This window comes from Scyliorhinus torazame, chromosome 11, assembly GCF_047496885.1.
Source record: "Scyliorhinus torazame isolate Kashiwa2021f chromosome 11, sScyTor2.1, whole genome shotgun sequence".
Classification (NCBI taxonomy): domain Eukaryota; kingdom Metazoa; phylum Chordata; class Chondrichthyes; order Carcharhiniformes; family Scyliorhinidae; genus Scyliorhinus; species Scyliorhinus torazame.
Genome location: NC_092717.1, coordinates 180,761,124 through 180,783,318, shown reverse-complemented (window position 1 = coordinate 180,783,318; position 22,195 = coordinate 180,761,124). Strand labels below are relative to the sequence as shown.

Sequence of the window (22,195 nt, the reverse complement as noted above, 5' to 3'; positions counted from 1 at the left end):
TTGCAATGCAAGGAGGAGGGAAAGCTTTGATCTGCAGTTTGCATCATGAAACGTTTCATTGAAAGTAGCACAGACTCTTGCTATGGAGTTCTGTTAATGGCTCAAAGTCTCACATAGCAGCAACATGCAGAGTGAGATGAAGCGTCAAATCGCTAATGGCATGTGAGAAATAACCAGAAAAGAACAACTGCATGTGGCCTCTCCTTCGATAGCTCAGCTGGAGGAGCGGAGGACTGTAGATCATTCAAACTGACATCCTTAGGTCGCTGGTTCAATTCTGGCTCGAATGGAAGCTCCCTTTCCCTTATTCAACAAACAACATTCCAAGCGCAACTAAACGCATGACACCCATTCAAACTCTTCTCTTTACATTACTCCTTCGCATATTCATCTACAGGTGCAGCAGCCCTTCTTTTCATTTTTCAAAACGCCCAGAACCTGGATCTTTGCATTCTCTTCGGCACCTGCTGGCCACCAGGGTATTCCTTTCACTACAATGCATCCAAACTCCCAGAACACAATTCAAAGTACAAGTAGACTTCTGTCAGTCGGACACACCTCCTCATTGCCCCTGCACAGTCATCCCAGCAGCAACTTTCAGCTCGTGTCTAATTCAATCCATATCATTGCACTCTCGGCTGCTTCTGTCATCATCCGAATTGAAATCCCTTCAGATGAAGCTCACCCGTTGCTTTGTGGACTTGCTGATGGAGACAAGCGTCTACTGTATTTGGGCAGCAGGCTGACACTAGCAGGACTTCCCTGCTGATCTCCGAGACACTTGGAGATAGGTGTGCAACGTAGCCATTGAAGCAAGTCATTGTGCGTTGTGCCACGATGCAGTGAATTACTTCAACTTCTAGACCCTGCGGTTTTATTGTGAGAGGCAGTCCATTATTCTATTCCTATTACCAGTCAAGCTCACCACTTCTTTTGGCCAGGTCACAGAGCTCCAAGTTAAGAATGTGCTGTTGCACACAAATTGGAGGGAGTTTAAAATTTACAGACAGTTGCAACTATGAAGGTTATTGAATTTTAGCAAGCGTCAAAGATGCCCAGCCGAGGCAATTAAGGAAATTAAATGTGTGCATGATCTGCCCCTATCTCTGAGGTTGAATGAATGTCTTTCAAATAGAAAGCCAGTCACTCAGCTCACTGACATGTGAGGGCATCTCCTGAATGGCCTTCCAGACAAAGTGAGCAAATAGGTGCATTTGCAAGGTTCACGAAGGCAGAATTGAGTGTTTGTCTGAAATTGCAATGCAAGGAGGAGGGAAAGCTTTGATCTGCAGTTTGCATCATGAAACGTTTAATTGAAAGTAGCACAGACTCCTGCTATGGAGTTCTGTTAATGGCTCAAAGTCTCACATAGCAGCAAAATGCAGAGTGAGATGAAGCGTCAAATCGCTAATGGCATGTGGGAAATAACCAGAAAAGAACAACTGCATGCGGCCTTTTCTTCGATAACTCAGCTGGTAGAGCGGAGAACTGTAGATCATTCAAACTGGCTTCCTTAGGTCACTGGTTCAATTCTGGCTCGAAGGAAGCTCCCCTTCCCTTTTTCAACAAAAAACATTCCAAGCGCAACTAAACACATGACACCCATTCAAACTTTTCTCTTTACATTACTCCTTTGCATATTCATCTACAGGCGCAGCAGCTCTTCTTTTCATTTTTCAAAACGTCCAGTACCTGGCTCTTTGCATTCTCTTCGGCACCTGCTGGCCACCAGGGTATTCCTTTGACTACAATGCATCCAAACTCCCAGAACACAATTCAAAGTACAAGTAGACATCTGTCAGTCGGATACACCAGCTCACTGCCCCTGCACAGTCATCCCAGCAGCAACTTTCAGCTCGTGTCTAATTCAATCCATATCATTGCACTCTTGGCTGCTTCTGTCATCATCCGAATTGAAATCCCTTCAGATGAAGCTCACCCGTTGCTTTGAGGACTTGCTGATGGAGACAAGCGCCTACTGTATTTGGGCAGCAGGCTGACACTAGCAGGACTTCCCTGCTGATCTCCGAGCCACTTGGAGATAGGTGTGCAGCGTAGCCAGTGAAGCAAGTCATTGTGCGTTGTGCCATGATGCAGTGAATTACTTCAACTTCTAGACCCTGCGCTTTTATTGTGAGAGGCAGTCCATTATTCTATTCCTATTACCAGTCAAGCTCACCTCTTCTTTTGGCCAGGTCACAGAGCTCCAAGTTAAGAATGTGCTGCTGCACACAAATTGGAGGGAGATTAAAATTTACAGACAGTTGCAACTATGAAGATTATTGAATTTTAGAAAGCGTCAAAGATGCACAGCCGTGGCATATAAGGAAATTAAATGTGTGCATGATCTGCCCCTATCTCTGAGGTTGAATGAATGTCTTTCAAATAGAAAGTCAGTCACTCATCTCACTGACATGTGAGGGCATCTCCTGAATGGCCTTCCAGACAAAGTCAGCAAATAGGTGCATTTGCAAGGTTCGCTGAGGCAGAATTGAGTGTTTGTCTGAAATTGCAATGCAAGGAGGAGGGAAAGCTTTGATCTGCAGTTTGCATCATGAAACGTTTCATTGAAAGTAGCACAGACTCTTGCTATGGAGTTCTGTTAATGGCTCAAAGTCTCACATAGCAGCAACATGCAGAGTGAGATGAAGCGTCAAATCGCTAATGGCATTTGAGAAATAACCAGAAAAGAACTACTGCATGTGGCCTCTCCTTCGATAGCTCAGCTGGTAGAGCGGAGGACTGTAGATCATTCAAACTGACATCCTTAGGTCGCTGGTTCAATTCCGGCTCGAAGGAAGCTCCCCTTCCCTTTTTCAACAAACAACATTCCAAGCGCAACTAAACGCATGACACCCATTCAAACTCTTCTCTTTACATTACTCCTTCGCATATTCATCTACAGGTGCAGCAGCCCTTCTTTTCATTTTTCAAAACGCCCAGAACCTGGATCTTTGCATTCTCTTCGGCACCTGCTGGCCACCAGGGTATTCCTTTCACTACAATGCATCCAAACTACTCAGAACACAATTCAAAGTACAAGTAGACATCTGTCAGTCGGACACACCTCCTCATTGCCCCTGCACAGTCATCCCAGCAGCAACTTTCAGCTCGTGTCTAATTCGATCCACATCATTGCACTCTCGGCTGCTACTGTCATCATCTAAATTGAAATCCCTTCAGATGAAGTTCACCCGTTGCTTTGTGGACTTGCTGATGGAGACAAGCGTCTACTGTATTTGGGCAGCAGGCTGACACTAGCAGGACTTCCCTGCTGATCTCCGAGCCACTTGGAGATAGGTGTGCAGCGTAGCCAGTGAAGCAAGTCATTGTGCGTTGTGCCACGATGCAGTGAATTACTTCAACTTCTAGACCCTGCGCTTTTATTGTGAGAGGCAGTCCATTATTCTATTCCTATTACCAGTCAAGCTCACCACTTCTTTTGGCCAGGTCACACAACTCCAAGTTAAGAATGTGCTGTTGCACACAAATTGGAGGGAGTTTAAAATTTACAGACAGTTGCAACTATGAAGGTTATTGAATTTTAGCAAGCGTCAAAGATGCCCAGCCGAGGCAATTAAGGAAATTAAATGTGTGCATGATCTGCCCCTATCTCTGAGGTTGAATGAATGTCTTTCAAATAGAAAGCCAGTCACTCAGCTCACTGACATGTGAGGGCATCTCCTGAATGGCCTTCCAGACAAAGTGAGCAAATAGGTGCATTTGCAAGGTTCACGAAGGCAGAATTGAGTGTTTGTCTGAAATTGCAATGCAAGGAGGAGGGAAAGCTTTGATCTGCAGTTTGCATCATGAAACGTTTAATTGAAAGTAGCACAGACTCCTGCTATGGAGTTCTGTTAATGGCTCAAAGTCTCACATAGCAGCAAAATGCAGAGTGAGATGAAGCGTCAAATCGCTAATGGCATGTGGGAAATAACCAGAAAAGAACAACTGCATGCGGCCTTTTCTTCGATAACTCATCTGGTAGAGCGGAGAACTGTAGATCATTCAAACTGGCTTCCTTAGGTCACTGGTTCAATTCTGGCTCGAAGGAAGCTCCCCTTCCCTTTTTCAACAAAAAACATTCCAAGTGCAACTAAACACATGACACCCATTCAAACTTTTCTCTTTACATTACTCCTTTGCATATTCATCTACAGGCGCAGCAGCTCTTCTTTTCATTTTTCAAAACGTCCAGTACCTGGCTCTTTGCATTCTCTTCGGCACCTGCTGGCCACCAGGGTATTCCTTTGACTACAATGCATCCAAACTCCCAGAACACAATTCAAAGTACAAGTAGACATCTGTCAGTCGGATACACCAGCTCACTGCCCCTGCACAGTCATCCCAGCAGCAACTTTCAGCTCGTGTCTAATTCAATCCATATCATTGCACTCTTGGCTGCTTCTGTCATCATCCGAATTGAAATCCCTTCAGATGAAGCTCACCCGTTGCTTTGAGGACTTGCTGATGGAGACAAGCGCCTACTGTATTTGGCCAGCAGGCTGACACTAGCAGGACTTCCCTGCTGATCTCCGAGCCACTTGGAGATAGGTGTGCAGCGTAGCCAGTGAAGCAAGTCATTGTGCGTTGTGCCATGATGCAGTGAATTACTTCAACTTCTAGACCCTGCGCTTTTATTGTGAGAGGCAGTCCATTATTCTATTCCTATTACCAGTCAAGCTCACCTCTTCTTTTGGCCAGGTCACAGAGCTCCAAGTTAAGAATGTGCTGCTGCACACAAATTGGAGGGAGATTAAAATTTACAGACAGTTGCAACTATGAAGATTATTGAATTTTAGAAAGCGTCAAAGATGCACAGCCGTGGCATATAAGGAAATTAAATGTGTGCATGATCTGCCCCTATCTCTGAGGTTGAATGAATGTCTTTCAAATAGAAAGTCAGTCACTCATCTCACTGACATGTGAGGGCATCTCCTGAATGGCCTTCCAGACAAAGTCAGCAAATAGGTGCATTTGCAAGGTTCGCTGAGGCAGAATTGAGTGTTTGTCTGAAATTGCAATGCAAGGAGGAGGGAAAGCTTTGATCTGCAGTTTGCATCATGAAACGTTTCATTGAAAGTAGCACAGACTCTTGCTATGGAGTTCTGTTAATGGCTCAAAGTCTCACATAGCAGCAACATGCAGAGTGAGATGAAGCGTCAAATCGCTAATGGCATTTGAGAAATAACCAGAAAAGAACTACTGCATGTGGCCTCTCCTTCGATAGCTCAGCTGGTAGAGCGGAGGACTGTAGATCATTCAAACTGACATCCTTAGGTCGCTGGTTCAATTCCGGCTCGAAGGAAGCTCCCCTTCCCTTTTTCAACAAACAACATTCCAAGCGCAACTAAACGCATGACACCCATTCAAACTCTTCTCTTTACATTACTCCTTCGCATATTCATCTACAGGTGCAGCAGCCCTTCTTTTCATTTTTCAAAACGCCCAGAACCTGGATCTTTGCATTCTCTTCGGCACCTGCTGGCCACCAGGGTATTCCTTTGACTACAATGCATCCAAACTACTCAGAACACAATTCAAAGTACAAGTAGACATCTGTCAGTCGGACACACCTCCTCATTGCCCCTGCACAGTCATCCCAGCAGCAACTTTCAGCTCGTGTCTAATTCGATCCACATCATTGCACTCTCGGCTGCTACTGTCATCATCGAAATTGAAATCACTTCAGATGAAGTTCACCCGTTGCTTTGTGGACTTGCTGATGGAGACAAGCGCCTACTGTATTTGGGCAGCAGGCTGACACTAGCAGGACTTCCCTGCTGATCTCCGAGCCACTTGGAGATAGGTGTGCAGCGTAGCCAGCGAAGCAAGTCATTGTGCGTTGTGCCATGATGCAGTGAATTACTTCAACTTCTAGACCCTGCGCTTTTATTGTGAGAGGCAGTCCATTATTCTATTCCTATTACCAGTCAAGCTCACCACTTCTTTTGGCCAGGTCACACAACTCCAAGTTAAGAATGTGCTGTTGCACACAAATTGGAGGGAGTTTAAAATTTACAGACAGTTGCAACTATGAAGGTTATTGAATTTTAGCAAGCGTCAAAGATGCCCAGCCGAGGCAATTAAGGAAATTAAATGTGTGCATGATCTGCCCCTATCTCTGAGGTTGAATGAATGTCTTTCAAATAGAAAGCCAGTCACTCAGCTCACTGACATGTGAGGGCATCTCCTGAATGGCCTTCCAGACAAAGTGAGCAAATAGGTGCATTTGCAAGGTTCACGAAGGCAGAATTGAGTGTTTGTCTGAAATTGCAATGCAAGGAGGAGGGAAAGCTTTGATCTGCAGTTTGCATCATGAAACGTTTCATTGAAAGTAGCACAGACTCCTGCTATGGAGTTCTGTTAATGGCTCAAAGTCTCACATAGCAGCAAAATGCAGAGTGAGATGAAGCGTCAAATCGCTAATGGCATGTGGGAAATAACCAGAAAAGAACAACTGCATGTGGCCTTTTCTTCGATAACTCAGCTGGTAGAGCGGAGAACTGTAGATCATTCAAACTGGCTTCCTTAGGTCACTGGTTCAATTCTGGCTCGAAGGAAGCTCCCCTTCCCTTTTTCAACAAAAAACATTCCAAGCGCAACTAAACACATGACACCCATTCAAACTTTTCTCTTTACATTACTCCTTTGCATATTCATCTACAGGCGCAGCAGCTCTTCTTTTCATTTTTCAAAACGTCCAGTACCTGGCTCTTTGCATTCTCTTCGGCACCTGCTGGCCACCAGGGTATTCCTTTGACTACAATGCATCCAAACTCCCAGAACACAATTCAAAGTACAAGTAGACATCTGTCAGTCGGATACACCAGCTCACTGCCCCTGCACAGTCATCCCAGCAGCAACTTTCAGCTCGTGTCTAATTCAATCCATATCATTGCACTCTTGGCTGCTTCTGTCATCATCCGAATTGAAATCCCTTCAGATGAAGCTCACCCGTTGCTTTGAGGACTTGCTGATGGAGACAAGCGCCTACTGTATTTGGCCAGCAGGCTGACACTAGCAGGACTTCCCTGCTGATCTCCGAGCCACTTGGAGATAGGTGTGCAGCGTAGCCAGTGAAGCAAGTCATTGTGCGTTGTGCCATGATGCAGTGAATTACTTCAACTTCTAGACCCTGCGCTTTTATTGTGAGAGGCAGTCCATTATTCTATTCCTATTACCAGTCAAGCTCACCTCTTCTTTTGGCCAGGTCACAGAGCTCCAAGTTAAGAATGTGCTGCTGCACACAAATTGGAGGGAGATTAAAATTTACAGACAGTTGCAACTATGAAGATTATTGAATTTTAGAAAGCGTCAAAGATGCACAGCCGTGGCATATAAGGAAATTAAATGTGTGCATGATCTGCCCCTATCTCTGAGGTTGAATGAATGTCTTTCAAATAGAAAGTCAGTCACTCATCTCACTGACATGTGAGGGCATCTCCTGAATGGCCTTCCAGACAAAGTCAGCAAATAGGTGCATTTGCAAGGTTCGCTGAGGCAGAATTGAGTGTTTGTCTGAAATTGCAATGCAAGGAGGAGGGAAAGCTTTGATCTGCAGTTTGCATCATGAAACGTTTCATTGAAAGTAGCACAGACTCTTGCTATGGAGTTCTGTTAATGGCTCAAAGTCTCACATAGCAGCAACATGCAGAGTGAGATGAAGCGTCAAATCGCTAATGGCATTTGAGAAATAACCAGAAAAGAACTGCTGCATGTGGCCTCTCCTTCGATAGCTCAGCTGGTAGAGCGGAGGACTGTAGATCATTCAAACTGACATCCTTAGGTCGCTGGTTCAATTCCGGCTCGAAGGAAGCTCCCCTTCCCTTTTTCAACAAACAACATTCCAAGCGCAACTAAACGCATGACACCCATTCAAACTCTTCTCTTTACATTACTCCTTCGCATATTCATCTACAGGTGCAGCAGCCCTTCTTTTCATTTTTCAAAACGCCCAGAACCTGGATCTTTGCATTCTCTTCGGCACCTGCTGGCCACCAGGGTATTCCTTTGACTACAATGCATCCAAACTACTCAGAACACAATTCAAAGTACAAGTAGACATCTGTCAGTCGGACACACCTCCTCATTGCCCCTGCACAGTCATCCCAGCAGCAACTTTCAGCTCGTGTCTAATTCGATCCACATCATTGCACTCTCGGCTGCTACTGTCATCATCTAAATTGAAATCCCTTCAGATGAAGTTCACCCGTTGCTTTGTGGACTTGCTGATGGAGACAAGCGTCTACTGTATGTGGGCAGCAGGCTGACACTAGCAGGACTTCCCTGCTGATCTCCGAGCCACTTGGAGATAGGTGTGCAGCGTATCCAGTGAAGCAAGTCATTGTGCGTTGTGCCACGATGCAGTGAATTACTTCAACTTCTAGACCCTGCGCTTTTATTGTGAGAGGCAGTCCATTATTCTATTCCTATTACCAGTCAAGCTCACCACTTCTTTTGGCCAGGTCACACAACTCCAAGTTAAGAATGTGCTGTTGCACACAAATTGGAGGGAGTTTAAAATTTACAGACAGTTGCAACTATGAAGGTTATTGAATTTTAGCAAGCGTCAAAGATGCCCAGCCGAGGCAATTAAGGAAATTAAATGTGTGCATGATCTGCCCCTATCTCTGAGGTTGAATGAATGTCTTTCAAATAGAAAGCCAGTCACTCAGCTCACTGACATGTGAGGGCATCTCCTGAATGGCCTTCCAGACAAAGTGAGCAAATAGGTGCATTTGCAAGGTTCACGAAGGCAGAATTGAGTGTTTGTCTGAAATTGCAATGCAAGGAGGAGGGAAAGCTTTGATCTGCAGTTTGCATCATGAAACGTTTAATTGAAAGTAGCACAGACTCCTGCTATGGAGTTCTGTTGTTGGCTCAAAGTCTCACATAGCAGCAAAATGCAGAGTGAGATGAAGCGTCAAATCGCTAATGGCATGTGGGAAATAACCAGAAAAGAACAACTGCATGCGGCCTTTTCTTCGATAACTCAGCTGGTAGAGCGGAGAACTGTAGATCATTCAAACTGGCTTCCTTAGGTCACTGGTTCAATTCTGGCTCGAAGGAAGCTCCCCTTCCCTTTTTCAACAAAAAACATTCCAAGCGCAACTAAACACATGACACCCATTCAAACTTTTCTCTTTACATTACTCCTTTGCATATTCATCTACAGGCGCAGCAGCTCTTCTTTTCATTTTTCAAAACGTCCAGTACCTGGCTCTTTGCATTCTCTTCGGCACCTGCTGGCCACCAGGGTATTCCTTTGACTACAATGCATCCAAACTCCCAGAACACAATTCAAAGTACAAGTAGACATCTGTCAGTCGGATACACCAGCTCACTGCCCCTGCACAGTCATCCCAGCAGCAACTTTCAGCTCGTGTCTAATTCAATCCATATCATTGCACTCTTGGCTGCTTCTGTCATCATCCGAATTGAAATCCCTTCAGATGAAGCTCACCCGTTGCTTTGAGGACTTGCTGATGGAGACAAGCGCCTACTGTATTTGGCCAGCAGGCTGACACTAGCAGGACTTCCCTGCTGATCTCCGAGCCACTTGGAGATAGGTGTGCAGCGTAGCCAGTGAAGCAAGTCATTGTGCGTTGTGCCATGATGCAGTGAATTACTTCAACTTCTAGACCCTGCGCTTTTATTGTGAGAGGCAGTCCATTATTCTATTCCTATTACCAGTCAAGCTCACCTCTTCTTTTGGCCAGGTCACAGAGCTCCAAGTTAAGAATGTGCTGCTGCACACAAATTGGAGGGAGATTAAAATTTACAGACAGTTGCAACTATGAAGATTATTGAATTTTAGAAAGCGTCAAAGATGCACAGCCGTGGCATAAAAGGAAATTAAATGTGTGCATGATCTGCCCCTATGTCTGAGGTTGAATGAATGTCTTTCAAATAGAAAGTCAGTCACTCAGCTCACTGACATGTGAGGGCATCTCCTGAATGGCCTTCCAGACAAAGTCAGCAAATAGGTGCATTTGCAAGGTTCGCTGAGGCAGAATTGAGTGTTTGTCTGAAATTGCAATGCAAGGAGGAGGGAAAGCTTTGATCTGCAGTTTGCATCATGAAACGTTTAATTGAAAGTAGCACAGACTCTTGCTATGGAGTTCTGTTAATGGCTCAAAGTCTCACATAGCAGCAACATGCAGAGTGAGATGAAGCGTCAAATCGCTAATGGCATTTGAGAAATAACCAGAAAAGAACTACTGCATGTGGCCTCTCCTTCGATAGCTCAGCTGGTAGAGCGGAGGACTGTAGATCATTCAAACTGACATCCTTAGGTCGCTGGTTCAATTCCGGCTCGAAGGAAGGTCCCCTTCCCTTTTTCAACAAACAACATTCCAAGCGCAACTAAACGCATGACACCCATTCAAACTCTTCTCTTTACATTACTCCTTCGCATATTCATCTACAGGTGCAGCAGCCCTTCTTTTCATTTTTCAAAACGCCCAGAACCTGGATCTTTGCATTCTCTTCGGCACCTGCTGGCCACCAGGGTATTCCTTTGACTACAATGCATCCAAACTACTCAGAACACAATTCAAAGTACAAGTAGACATCTGTCAGTCGGACACACCTCCTCATTGCCCCTGCACAGTCATCCCAGCAGCAACTTTCAGCTCGTGTCTAATTCGATCCACATCATTGCACTCTCGGCTGCTACTGTCATCATCTAAATTGAAATCCCTTCAGATGAAGTTCACCCGTTGCTTTGTGGACTTGCTGATGGAGACAATCGTCTACTGTATTTGGGCAGCAGGCTGACACTAGCAGGACTTCCCTGCTGATCTCCGAGCCACTTGGAGATAGGTGTGCAGCGTAGCCAGTGAAGCAAGTCATTGTGCGTTGTGCCACGATGCAGTGAATTACTTCAACTTCTAGACCCTGCGCTTTTATTGTGAGAGGCAGTCCATTATTCTATTCCTATTACCAGTCAAGCTCACCACTTCTTTTGGCCAGGTCACACAACTCCAAGTTAAGAATGTGCTGTTGCACACAAATTGGAGGGAGTTTAAAATTTACAGACAGTTGCAACTATGAAGGTTATTGAATTTTAGCAAGCGTCAAAGATGCCCAGCCGAGGCAATTAAGGAAATTAAATGTGTGCATGATCTGCCCCTATCTCTGAGGTTGAATGAATGTCTTTCAAATAGAAAGCCAGTCACTCAGCTCACTGACATGTGAGGGCATCTCCTGAATGGCCTTCCAGACAAAGTGAGCAAATAGGTGCATTTGCAAGGTTCACGAAGGCAGAATTGAGTGTTTGTCTGAAATTGCAATGCAAGGAGGAGGGAAAGCTTTGATCTGCAGTTTGCATCATGAAACGTTTAATTGAAAGTAGCACAGACTCCTGCTATGGAGTTCTGTTAATGGCTCAAAGTCTCACATAGCAGCAAAATGCAGAGTGAGATGAAGCGTCAAATCGCTAATGGCATGTGGGAAATAACCAGAAAAGAACAACTGCATGCGGCCTTTTCTTCGATAACTCAGCTGGTAGAGCGGAGAACTGTAGATCATTCAAACTGGCTTCCTTAGGTCACTGGTTCAATTCTGGCTCGAAGGAAGCTCCCCTTCCCTTTTTCAACAAAAAACATTCCAAGCGCAACTAAACACATGACACCCATTCAAACTTTTCTCTTTACATTACTCCTTTGCATATTCATCTACAGGCGCAGCAGCTCTTCTTTTCATTTTTCAAAACGTCCAGTACCTGGCTCTTTGCATTCTCTTCGGCACCTGCTGGCCACCAGGGTATTCCTTTGACTACAATGCATCCAAACTCCCAGAACACAATTCAAAGTACAAGTAGACATCTGTCAGTCGGAGACACCAGCTCACTGCCCCTGCACAGTCATCCCAGCAGCAACTTTCAGCTCGTGTCTAATTCAATCCATATCATTGCACTCTTGGCTGCTTCTGTCATCATCCGAATTGAAATCCCTTCAGATGAAGTTCACCCGTTGCTTTGTGGACTTGCTGATGGAGACAAGCGTCTACTGTATGTGGGCAGCAGGCTGACACTAGCAGGACTTCCCTGCTGATCTCCGAGACACATGGAGATAGGTGTGCAGCGTATCCAGTGAAGTAAGTCATTGTGCGTTGTGCCATGATGCAGTGAATTACTTCACCTTCTAGACCCTGCGCTTTTATTGTGAGAGGCAGTCCATTATTCTATTCCTATTACCAGTCAAGCTCACCACTTCTTTTGGCCAGGTCACACAACTCCAAGTTAAGAATGTGCTGTTGCACACAAATTGGAGGGAGTTTAAAATTTACAGACAGTTGCAACTATGAAGATTATTGAATTTTAGCAAGCGTCAAAGATGCCCAGCCGAGGCAATTAAGGAAATTAAATGTGTGCATGATCTGCCCCTATCTCTGAGGTTGAATGAATGTCTTTCAAATAGAAAGCCAGTCACTCAGCTCACTGACATGTGAGGGCATCTCCTGAATGGCCTTCCAGACAAAGTGAGCAAATAGGTGCATTTGCAAGGTTCACGAAGGCAGAATTGAGTGTTTGTCTGAAATTGCAATGCAAGGAGGAGGGAAAGCTTTGATCTGCAGTTTGCATCATGAAACGTTTAATTGAAAGTAGCACAGACTCCTGCTATGGAGTTCTGTTAATGGCTCAAAGTCTCACATAGCAGCAAAATGCAGAGTGAGATGAAGCGTCAAATCGCTAATGGCATGTGGGAAATAACCAGAAAAGAACAACTGCATGCGGCCTTTTCTTCGATAACTCAGCTGGTAGAGCGGAGAACTGTAGATCATTCAAACTGGCTTCCTTAGGTCACTGGTTCAATTCTGGCTCGAAGGAAGCTCCCCTTCCCTTTTTCAACAAAAAACATTCCAAGCGCAACTAAACACATGACACCCATTCAAACTTTTCTCTTTACATTACTCCTTTGCATATTCATCTACAGGCGCAGCAGCTCTTCTTTTCATTTTTCAAAACGTCCAGTACCTGGCTCTTTGCATTCTCTTCGGCACCTGCTGGCCACCAGGGTATCCCTTTGACTACAATGCATCCAAACTCCCAGAACACAATTCAAAGTACAAGTAGACATCTGTCAGTCGGATACACCAGCTCACTGCCCCTGCACAGTCATCCCAGCAGTAACTTTCAGCTCGTGTCTAATTCAATCCATATCATTGCACTCTTGGCTGCTTCTGTCATCATCCGAATTGAAATCCCTTCAGATGAAGCTCACCCGTTGCTTTGAGGACTTGCTGATGGAGACAAGCGTCTACTGTATTTGGGCAGCAGGCTGACACTAGCAGGACTTCCCTGCTGATCTCCGAGCCACTTGGAGATAGGTGTGCAGCGTAGCCAGTGAAGCAAGTCATTGTGCGTTGTGCCATGATGCAGTGAATTACTTCAACTTCTAGACCCTGCGCTTTTATTGTGAGAGGCAGTCCATTATTCTATTCCTATTACCAGTCAAGCTCACCTCTTCTTTTGGCCAGGTCACAGAGCTCCAAGTTAAGAATGTGCTGCTGCACACAAATTGGAGGGAGATTAAAATTTACAGACAGTTGCAACTACGAAGATTATTGAATTTTAGAAAGCGTCAAAGATGCACAGCCGTGGCATATAAGGAAATTAAATGTGTGCATGATCTGCCCCTATCTCTGAGGTTGAATGAATGTCTTTCAAATAGAAAGTCAGTCACTCATCTCACTGACATGTGAGGGCATCTCCTGAATGGCCTTCCAGACAAAGTCAGCAAATAGGTGCATTTGCAAGGTTCGCTGAGGCAGAATTGAGTGTTTGTCTGAAATTGCAATGCAAGGAGGAGGGAAAGCTTTGATCTGCAGTTTGCATCATGAAACGTTTCATTGAAAGTAGCACAGACTCTTGCTATGGAGTTCTGTTAATGGCTCAAAGTCTCACATAGCAGCAACATGCAGAGTGAGATGAAGCGTCAAATCGCTAATGGCATGTGAGAAATAACCAGAAAAGAACAACTGCATGTGGCCTCTCCTTCGATAGCTCAGCTGGTAGAGCGGAGGACTGTAGATCATTGAAACTGACATCCTTAGGTCGCTCGTTCAATTCTGGCTCGAAGGAAGCTCCCCTTCCCTTTTTCAACAAACAACATTCCAAGCGCAACTAAACGCATGACACCCATTCAAACTCTTCTCTTTACATTACTCCTTCGCATATTCATCTACAGGTGCAGCAGCCCTTCTTTTCATTTTTCAAAACGCCCAGAACCTGGATCTTTGCATTCTCTTCGGCACCTGCTGGCCACCAGGGTATTCCTTTGACTACAATGCATCCAAACTCCCAGAACACAATTCAAAGTACAAGTAGACATCTGTCAGTCGGAGACACCAGCTCACTGCCCCTGCACAGTCATCCCAGCAGCAACTTTCAGCTCGTGTCTAATTCAATCCATATCATTGCACTCTTGGCTGCTTCTGTCATCATCCAAATTGAAATCCCTTCAGATGAAGCTCACCTGTTGCTTTGAGGACTTGCTGATGGAGACAAGCGTCTACTGTATTTGGGCAGCAGGCTGACACTAGCAGGACTTCCCTGCTGATCTCCGAGCCACTTGGAGATAGGTGTGCAGCGTAGCCAGTGAAGCAAGTCATTGTGCGTTGTGCCATGATGCAGTGAATTACTTCAACTTCTAGACCCTGCGCTTTTATTGTGAGAGGCAGTCCATTATTCTATTCCTATTACCAGTCAAGCTCACCTCTTCTTTTGGCCAGGTCACAGAGCTCCAAGTTAAGAATGTGCTGCTGCACACAAATTGGAGGGAGATTAAAATTTACAGACAGTTGCAACTATGAAGATTATTGAATTTTAGAAAGCGTCAAAGATGCACAGCCGTGGCATATAAGGAAATTAAATGTGTGCATGATCTGCCCCTATCTCTGAGGTTGAATGAATGTCTTTCAAATAGAAAGTCAGTCACTCAGCTCACTGACATGTGAGGGCATCTCCTGAATGGCCTTCCAGACAAAGTCAGCAAATAGGTGCATTTGCAAGGTTCGCTGAGGCAGAATTGAGTGTTTGTCTGAAATTGCAATGCAAGGAGGAGGGAAAGCTTTGATCTGCAGTTTGCATCATGAAACGTTTCATTGAAAGTAGCACAGACTCTTGCTATGGAGTTCTGTTAATGGCTCAAAGTCTCACATAGCAGCAACATGCAGAGTGAGATGAAGCGTCAAATCGCTAATGGCATTTGAGAAATAACCAGAAAAGAACTACTGCATGTGGCCTCTCCTTCGATAGCTCAGCTGGTAGAGCGGAGGACTGTAAATCATTCAAACTGACATCCTTAGGTCGCTGGTTCAATTCCGGCTCGAAGGAAGCTCCCCTTCCCTTTTTCAACAAACAACATTCCAAGCGCAACTCAACGCATGACACCCATTCAAACTCTTCTCTTTACATTACTCCTTCGCATATTCATCTACAGGTGCAGCAGCCCTTCTTTTCATTTTTCAAAACGCCCAGAACCTGGATCTTTGCATTCTCTTCGGCACCTGCTGGCCACCAGGGTATTCCTTTGACTACAATGCATCCAAACTACTCAGAACACAATTCAAAGTACAAGTAGACATCTGTCAGTCGGACACACCTCCTCATTGCCCCTGCACAGTCATCCCAGCAGCAACTTTTAGCTCGTGTCTAATTCGATCCACATCATTGCACTCTCGGCTGCTACTGTCATCATCTAAATTGAAATCCCTTCAGATGAAGTTCACCCGTTGCTTTGTGGACTTGCTGATGGAGACAAGCGTCTACTGTATGTGGGCAGCAGGCTGACACTAGCAGGACTTCCCTGCTGATCTCCGAGACACATGGAGATAGGTGTGCAGCGTATCCAGTGAAGCAAGTCATTGTGCGTTGTGCCATGATGCAGTGAATTACTTCACCTTCTAGACCATGCGCTTTTATTGTGAGAGGCAGTCCATTATTCTATTCCTATTACCAGTCAAGCTCACCACTTCTTTTGGCCAGGTCACAGAGCTCCAAGTTAAGAATGTGCTGCTGCACACAAATTGGAGGGAGATTAAAATTTACAGACAGTTGCAACTATGAAGATTATTGAATTTTAGAAAGCGTCAAAGATGCACAGCCGTGGCATATAAGGAAATTAAATGTGTGCATGATCTGCCCCTATCTCTGAGGTTGAATGAATGTCTTTCAAATAGAAAGTCAGTCACTCAGCTCACTGACATGTGAGGGCATCTCCTGAATGGCCTTCCAGACAAAGTCAGCAAATAGGTGCATTTGCAAGGTTCGCTGAGGCAGAATTGAGTGTTTGTCTGAAATTGCAATGCAAGGAGGAGGGAAAGCTTTGATCTGCAGTTTGCATCATGAAACGTTTCATTGAAAGTAGCACAGACTCTTGCTATGGAGTTCTGGTAATGGCTCAAAGTCTCACATAGCAGCAACATGCAGAGTGAGATGAAGCGTCAAATCGCTAATGGCATTTGAGAAATAACCAGAAAAGAACTACTGCATGTGGCCTCTCCTTTGATAGCTCAGCTGGTAGAGTGGAGGACTGTAGATCATTCAAACTGACATCCTTAGATCGCTGGTTCAATTCCGGCTCGAAGGAAGCTCCCCTTCCCTTTTTCAACAAACAACATTCCAAGCGCAACTCAACGCATGACACCCATTCAAACTCTTCTCTTTACATTACTCCTTCGCATATTCATCTACAGGTGCAGCAGCCCTTCTTTTCATTTTTCAAAACGCCCAGAACCTGGATCTTTGCATTCTCTTCGGCACCTGCTGGCCACCAGGGTATTCCTTTGACTACAATGCATCCAAACTACTCAGAACACAATTCAAAGTACAAGTAGACATCTGTCAGTCGGACACACCTCCTCATTGCCCCTGCACAGTCATCCCAGCAGCAACTTTCAGCTCGTGTCTAATTCGATCCACATCATTGCACTCTCGGCTGCTACTGTCATCATCTAAATTGAAATCCCTTCAGATGAAGTTCACCCGTTGCTTTGTGGACTTGCTGATGGAGACAAGCGTCTACTGTATGTGGGCAGCAGGCTGACACTAGCAGGACTTCCCTGCTGATCTCCGAGCCACTTGGAGATAGGTGTGCAGCGTATCCAGTGAAGCAAGTCATTGTGCGTTGTGCCACGATGCAGTGAATTACTTCAACTTCTAGACCCTGCGCTTTTATTGTGAGAGGCAGTCCATTATTCTATTCCTATTACCAGTCAAGCTCACCACTTCTTTTGGCCAGGTCACACAACTCCAAGTTAAGAATGTGCTGTTGCACACAAATTGGAGGGAGTTTAAAATTTACAGACAGTTGCAACTATGAAGGTTATTGAATTTTAGCAAGCGTCAAAGATGCCCAGCCGAGGCAATTAAGGAAATTAAATGTGTGCATGATCTGCCCCTATCTCTGAGGTTGAATGAATGTCTTTCAAATAGAAAGCCAGTCACTCAGCTCACTGACATGTGAGGGCATCTCCTGAATGGCCTTCCAGACAAAGTGAGCAAATAGGTGCATTTGCAAGGTTCACGAAGGCAGAATTGAGTGTTTGTCTGAAATTGCAATGCAAGGAGGAGGGAAAGCTTTGATCTGCAGTTTGCATCATGAAACGTTTAATTGAAAGTAGCACAGACTCCTGCTATGGAGTTCTGTTAATGGCTCAAAGTCTCACATAGCAGCAAAATGCAGAGTGAGATGAAGCGTCAAATCGCTAATGGCATGTGGGAAATAACCAGAAAAGAACAACTGCATGCGGCCTTTTCTTCGATAACTCAGCTGGTAGAGCGGAGAACTGTAGATCATTCAAACTGGCTTCCTTAGGTCACTGGTTCAATTCTGGCTCGAAGGAAGCTCCCCTTCCCTTTTTCAACAAAAAACATTCCAAGCGCAACTAAACACATGACACCCATTCAAACTTTTCTCTTTACATTACTCCTTTGCATATTCATCTACAGGCGCAGCAGCTCTTCTTTTCATTTTTCAAAACGTCCAGTACCTGGCTCTTTGCATTCTCTTCGGCACCTGCTGGCCACCAGGGTATTCCTTTGACTACAATGCATCCAAACTCCCAGAACACAATTCAAAGTACAAGTAGACATCTGTCAGTCGGATACACCAGCTCACTGCCCCTGCACAGTCATCCCAGCAGCAACTTTCAGCTCGTGTCTAATTCAATCCATATCATTGCACTCTTGGCTGCTTCTGTCATCATCCGAATTGAAATCCCTTCAGATGAAGCTCACCCGTTGCTTTGAGGACTTGCTGATGGAGACAAGCGTCTACTGTATTTGGGCAGCAGGCTGACACTAGCAGGACTTCCCTGCTGATCTCCGAGCCACTTGGAGATAGGTGTGCAGCGTAGCCAGTGAAGCAAGTCATTGTGCGTTGTGCCATGATGCAGTGAATTACTTCAACTTCTAGACCCTGCGCTTTTATTGTGAGAGGCAGTCCATTATTCTATTCCTATTACCAGTCAAGCTCACCTCTTCTTTTGGCCAGGTCACAGAGCTCCAAGTTAAGAATGTGCTGCTGCACACAAATTGGAGGGAGATTAAAATTTACAGACAGTTGCAACTATGAAGATTATTGAATTTTAGAAAGCGTCAAAGATGCACAGCCGTGGCATAAAAGGAAATTAAATGTGTGCATGATCTGCCCCTATGTCTGAGGTTGAATGAATGTCTTTCAAATAGAAAGTCAGTCACTCAGCTCACTGACATGTGAGGGCATCTCCTGAATGGCCTTCCAGACAAAGTCAGCAAATAGGTGCATTTGCAAGGTTCGCTGAGGCAGAATTGAGTGTTTGTCTGAAATTGCAATGCAAGGAGGAGGGAAAGCTTTGATCTGCAGTTTGCATCATGAAACGTTTAATTGAAAGTAGCACAGACTCTTGCTATGGAGTTCTGTTAATGGCTCAAAGTCTCACATAGCAGCAACATGCAGAGTGAGATGAAGCGTCAAATCGCTAATGGCATTTGAGAAATAACCAGAAAAGAACTACTGCATGTGGCCTCTCCTTCGATAGCTCAGCTGGTAGAGCGGAGGACTGTAGATCATTCAAACTGACATCCTTAGGTCGCTGGTTCAATTCCGGCTCGAAGGAAGGTCCCCTTCCCTTTTTCAACAAACAACATTCCAAGCGCAACTAAACGCATGACACCCATTCAAACTCTTCTCTTTACATTACTCCTTCGCATATTCATTTACAGGTGCAGCAGCCCTTCTTTTCATTTTTCAAAACGCCCAGAACCTGGATCTTTGCATTCTCTTCGGCACCTGCTGGCCACCAGGGTATTCCTTTGACTACAATGCATCCAAACTACTCAGAACACAATTCAAAGTACAAGTAGACATCTGTCAGTCGGACACACCTCCTCATTGCCCCTGCACAGTCATCCCAGCAGCAACTTTCAGCTCGTGTCTAATTCGATCCACATCATTGCACTCTCGGCTGCTACTGTCATCATCTAAATTGAAATCCCTTCAGATGAAGTTCACCCGTTGCTTTGTGGACTTGCTGATGGAGACAATCGTCTACTGTATTTGGGCAGCAGGCTGACACTAGCAGGACTTCCCTGCTGATCTCCGAGCCACTTGGAGATAGGTGTGCAGCGTAGCCAGTGAAGCAAGTCATTGTGCCTTGTGCCACGATGCAGTGAATTACTTCAACTTCTAGACCCTGCGCTTTTATTGTGAGAGGCAGTCCATTATTCTATTCCTATTACCAGTCAAGCTCACCACTTCTTTTGGCCAGGTCACACAACTCCAAGTTAAGAATGTGCTGTTGCACACAAATTGGAGGGAGTTTAAAATTTACAGACAGTTGCAACTATGAAGGTTATTGAATTTTAGCAAGCGTCAAAGATGCCCAGCCGAGGCAATTAAGGAAATTAAATGTGTGCATGATCTGCCCCTATCTCTGAGGTTGAATGAATGTCTTTCAAATAGAAAGCCAGTCACTCAGCTCACTGACATGTGAGGGCATCTCCTGAATGGCCTTCCAGACAAAGTGAGCAAATAGGTGCATTTGCAAGGTTCACGAAGGCAGAATTGAGTGTTTGTCTGAAATTGCAATGCAAGGAGGAGGGAAAGCTTTGATCTGCAGTTTGCATCATGAAACGTTTAATTGAAAGTAGCACAGACTCCTGCTATGGAGTTCTGTTAATGGCTCAAAGTCTCACATAGCAGCAAAATGCAGAGTGAGATGAAGCGTCAAATCGCTAATGGCATGTGGGAAATAACCAGAAAAGAACAACTGCATGCGGCCTTTTCTTCGATAACTCAGCTGGTAGAGCGGAGAACTGTAGATCATTCAAACTGGCTTCCTTAGGTCACTGGTTCAATTCTGGCTCGAAGGAAGCTCCCCTTCCCTTTTTCAACAAAAAACATTCCAAGCGCAACTAAACACATGACACCCATTCAAACTTTTCTCTTTACATTACTCCTTTGCATATTCATCTACAGGCGCAGCAGCTCTTCTTTTCATTTTTCAAAACGTCCAGTACCTGGCTCTTTGCATTCTCTTCGGCACCTGCTGGCCACCAGGGTATTCCTTTGACTACAATGCATCCAAACTCCCAGAACACAATTCAAAGTACAAGTAGACATCTGTCAGTCGGAGACACCAGCTCACTGCCCCTGCACAGTCATCCCAGCAGCAACTTTCAGCTCGTGTCTAATTCAATCCATATCATTGCACTCTTGGCTGCTTCTGTCATCATCCGAATTGAAATCCCTTCAGATGAAGTTCACCCGTTGCTTTGTGGACTTGCTGATGGAGACAAGCGTCTACTGTATGTGGGCAGCAGGCTGACACTAGCAGGACTTCCCTGCTGATCTCCGAGACACATGGAGATAGGTGTGCAGCGTATCCAGTGAAGCAAGTCATTGTGCGTTGTGCCATGATGCAGTGAATTACTTCACCTTCTAGACCCTGCGCTTTTATTGTGAGAGGCAGTCCATTATTCTATTCCTATTACCAGTCAAGCTCACCACTTCTTTTGGCCAGGTCACACAACTCCAAGTTAAGAATGTGCTGTTGCACACAAATTGGAGGGAGTTTAAAATTTACAGACAGTTGCAACTATGAAGATTATTGAATTTTAGCAAGCGTCAAAGATGCCCAGCCGAGGCAATTAAGGAAATTAAATGTGTGCATGATCTGCCCCTATCTCTGAGGTTGAATGAATGTCTTTCAAATAGAAAGCCAGTCACTCAGCTCACTGACATGTGAGGGCATCTCCTGAATGGCCTTCCAGACAAAGTGAGCAAATAGGTGCATTTGCAAGGTTCACGAAGGCAGAATTGAGTGTTTGTCTGAAATTGCAATGCAAGGAGGAGGGAAAGCTTTGATCTGCAGTTTGCATCATGAAACGTTTAATTGAAAGTAGCACAGACTCCTGCTATGGAGTTCTGTTAATGGCTCAAAGTCTCACATAGCAGCAAAATGCAGAGTGAGATGAAGCGTCAAATCGCTAATGGCATGTGGGAAATAACCAGAAAAGAACAACTGCATGCGGCCTTTTCTTCGATAACTCAGCTGGTAGAGCGGAGAACTGTAGATCATTCAAACTGGCTTCCTTAGGTCACTGGTTCAATTCTGGCTCGAAGGAAGCTCCCCTTCCCTTTTTCAACAAAAAACATTCCAAGCGCAACTAAACACATGACACCCATTCAAACTTTTCTCTTTACATTACTCCTTTGCATATTCATCTACAGGCGCAGCAGCTCTTCTTTTCATTTTTCAAAACGTCCAGTACCTGGCTCTTTGCATTCTCTTCGGCACCTGCTGGCCACCAGGGTATCCCTTTGACTACAATGCATCCAAACTCCCAGAACACAATTCAAAGTACAAGTAGACATCTGTCAGTCGGATACACCAGCTCACTGCCCCTGCACAGTCATCCCAGCAGTAACTTTCAGCTCGTGTCTAATTCAATCCATATCATTGCACTCTTGGCTGCTTCTGTCATCATCCGAATTGAAATCCCTTCAGATGAAGCTCACCCGTTGCTTTGAGGACTTGCTGATGGAGACAAGCGTCTACTGTATTTGGGCAGCAGGCTGACACTAGCAGGACTTCCCTGCTGATCTCCGAGCCACTTGGAGATAGGTGTGCAGCGTAGCCAGTGAAGCAAGTCATTGTGCGTTGTGCCATGATGCAGTGAATTACTTCAACTTCTAGACCCTGC

At 45.0% G+C, this 22,195-nt stretch overlaps 8 non-coding genes across 8 annotated transcripts; all 8 read left to right on the top strand.

Moving 5' to 3' along the window:
- Positions 1-2,711: 2,711 nt before the first annotated feature.
- Positions 2,712-2,799, top strand: trnay-gua (transfer RNA tyrosine (anticodon GUA)). The gene is given in 2 exon segments: positions 2,712-2,748; positions 2,764-2,799. It is a non-coding gene; the product is annotated as a tRNA-Tyr (tRNA).
- Positions 2,800-5,220: 2,421 nt separating this feature from the next.
- On the top strand, positions 5,221-5,308 carry trnay-gua (transfer RNA tyrosine (anticodon GUA)). Its single transcript is given in 2 exon segments — positions 5,221-5,257; positions 5,273-5,308. It is a non-coding gene; the product is annotated as a tRNA-Tyr (tRNA).
- Positions 5,309-7,729: 2,421 nt separating this feature from the next.
- Positions 7,730-7,817, top strand: trnay-gua (transfer RNA tyrosine (anticodon GUA)). Its single transcript is given in 2 exon segments — positions 7,730-7,766; positions 7,782-7,817. It is a non-coding gene; the product is annotated as a tRNA-Tyr (tRNA).
- A 2,421-nt stretch (positions 7,818-10,238) lies between these two features.
- trnay-gua (transfer RNA tyrosine (anticodon GUA)) lies at positions 10,239-10,326 on the top strand. Its single transcript is given in 2 exon segments — positions 10,239-10,275; positions 10,291-10,326. It is a non-coding gene; the product is annotated as a tRNA-Tyr (tRNA).
- A 3,675-nt stretch (positions 10,327-14,001) lies between these two features.
- trnay-gua (transfer RNA tyrosine (anticodon GUA)) lies at positions 14,002-14,089 on the top strand. Its single transcript is given in 2 exon segments — positions 14,002-14,038; positions 14,054-14,089. It is a non-coding gene; the product is annotated as a tRNA-Tyr (tRNA).
- A 1,166-nt stretch (positions 14,090-15,255) lies between these two features.
- On the top strand, positions 15,256-15,343 carry trnay-gua (transfer RNA tyrosine (anticodon GUA)). Its single transcript is given in 2 exon segments — positions 15,256-15,292; positions 15,308-15,343. It is a non-coding gene; the product is annotated as a tRNA-Tyr (tRNA).
- Positions 15,344-16,510: 1,167 nt separating this feature from the next.
- On the top strand, positions 16,511-16,598 carry trnay-gua (transfer RNA tyrosine (anticodon GUA)). The gene is given in 2 exon segments: positions 16,511-16,547; positions 16,563-16,598. It is a non-coding gene; the product is annotated as a tRNA-Tyr (tRNA).
- A 2,421-nt stretch (positions 16,599-19,019) lies between these two features.
- trnay-gua (transfer RNA tyrosine (anticodon GUA)) lies at positions 19,020-19,107 on the top strand. The gene is given in 2 exon segments: positions 19,020-19,056; positions 19,072-19,107. It is a non-coding gene; the product is annotated as a tRNA-Tyr (tRNA).
- Positions 19,108-22,195: the final 3,088 nt, after the last annotated feature.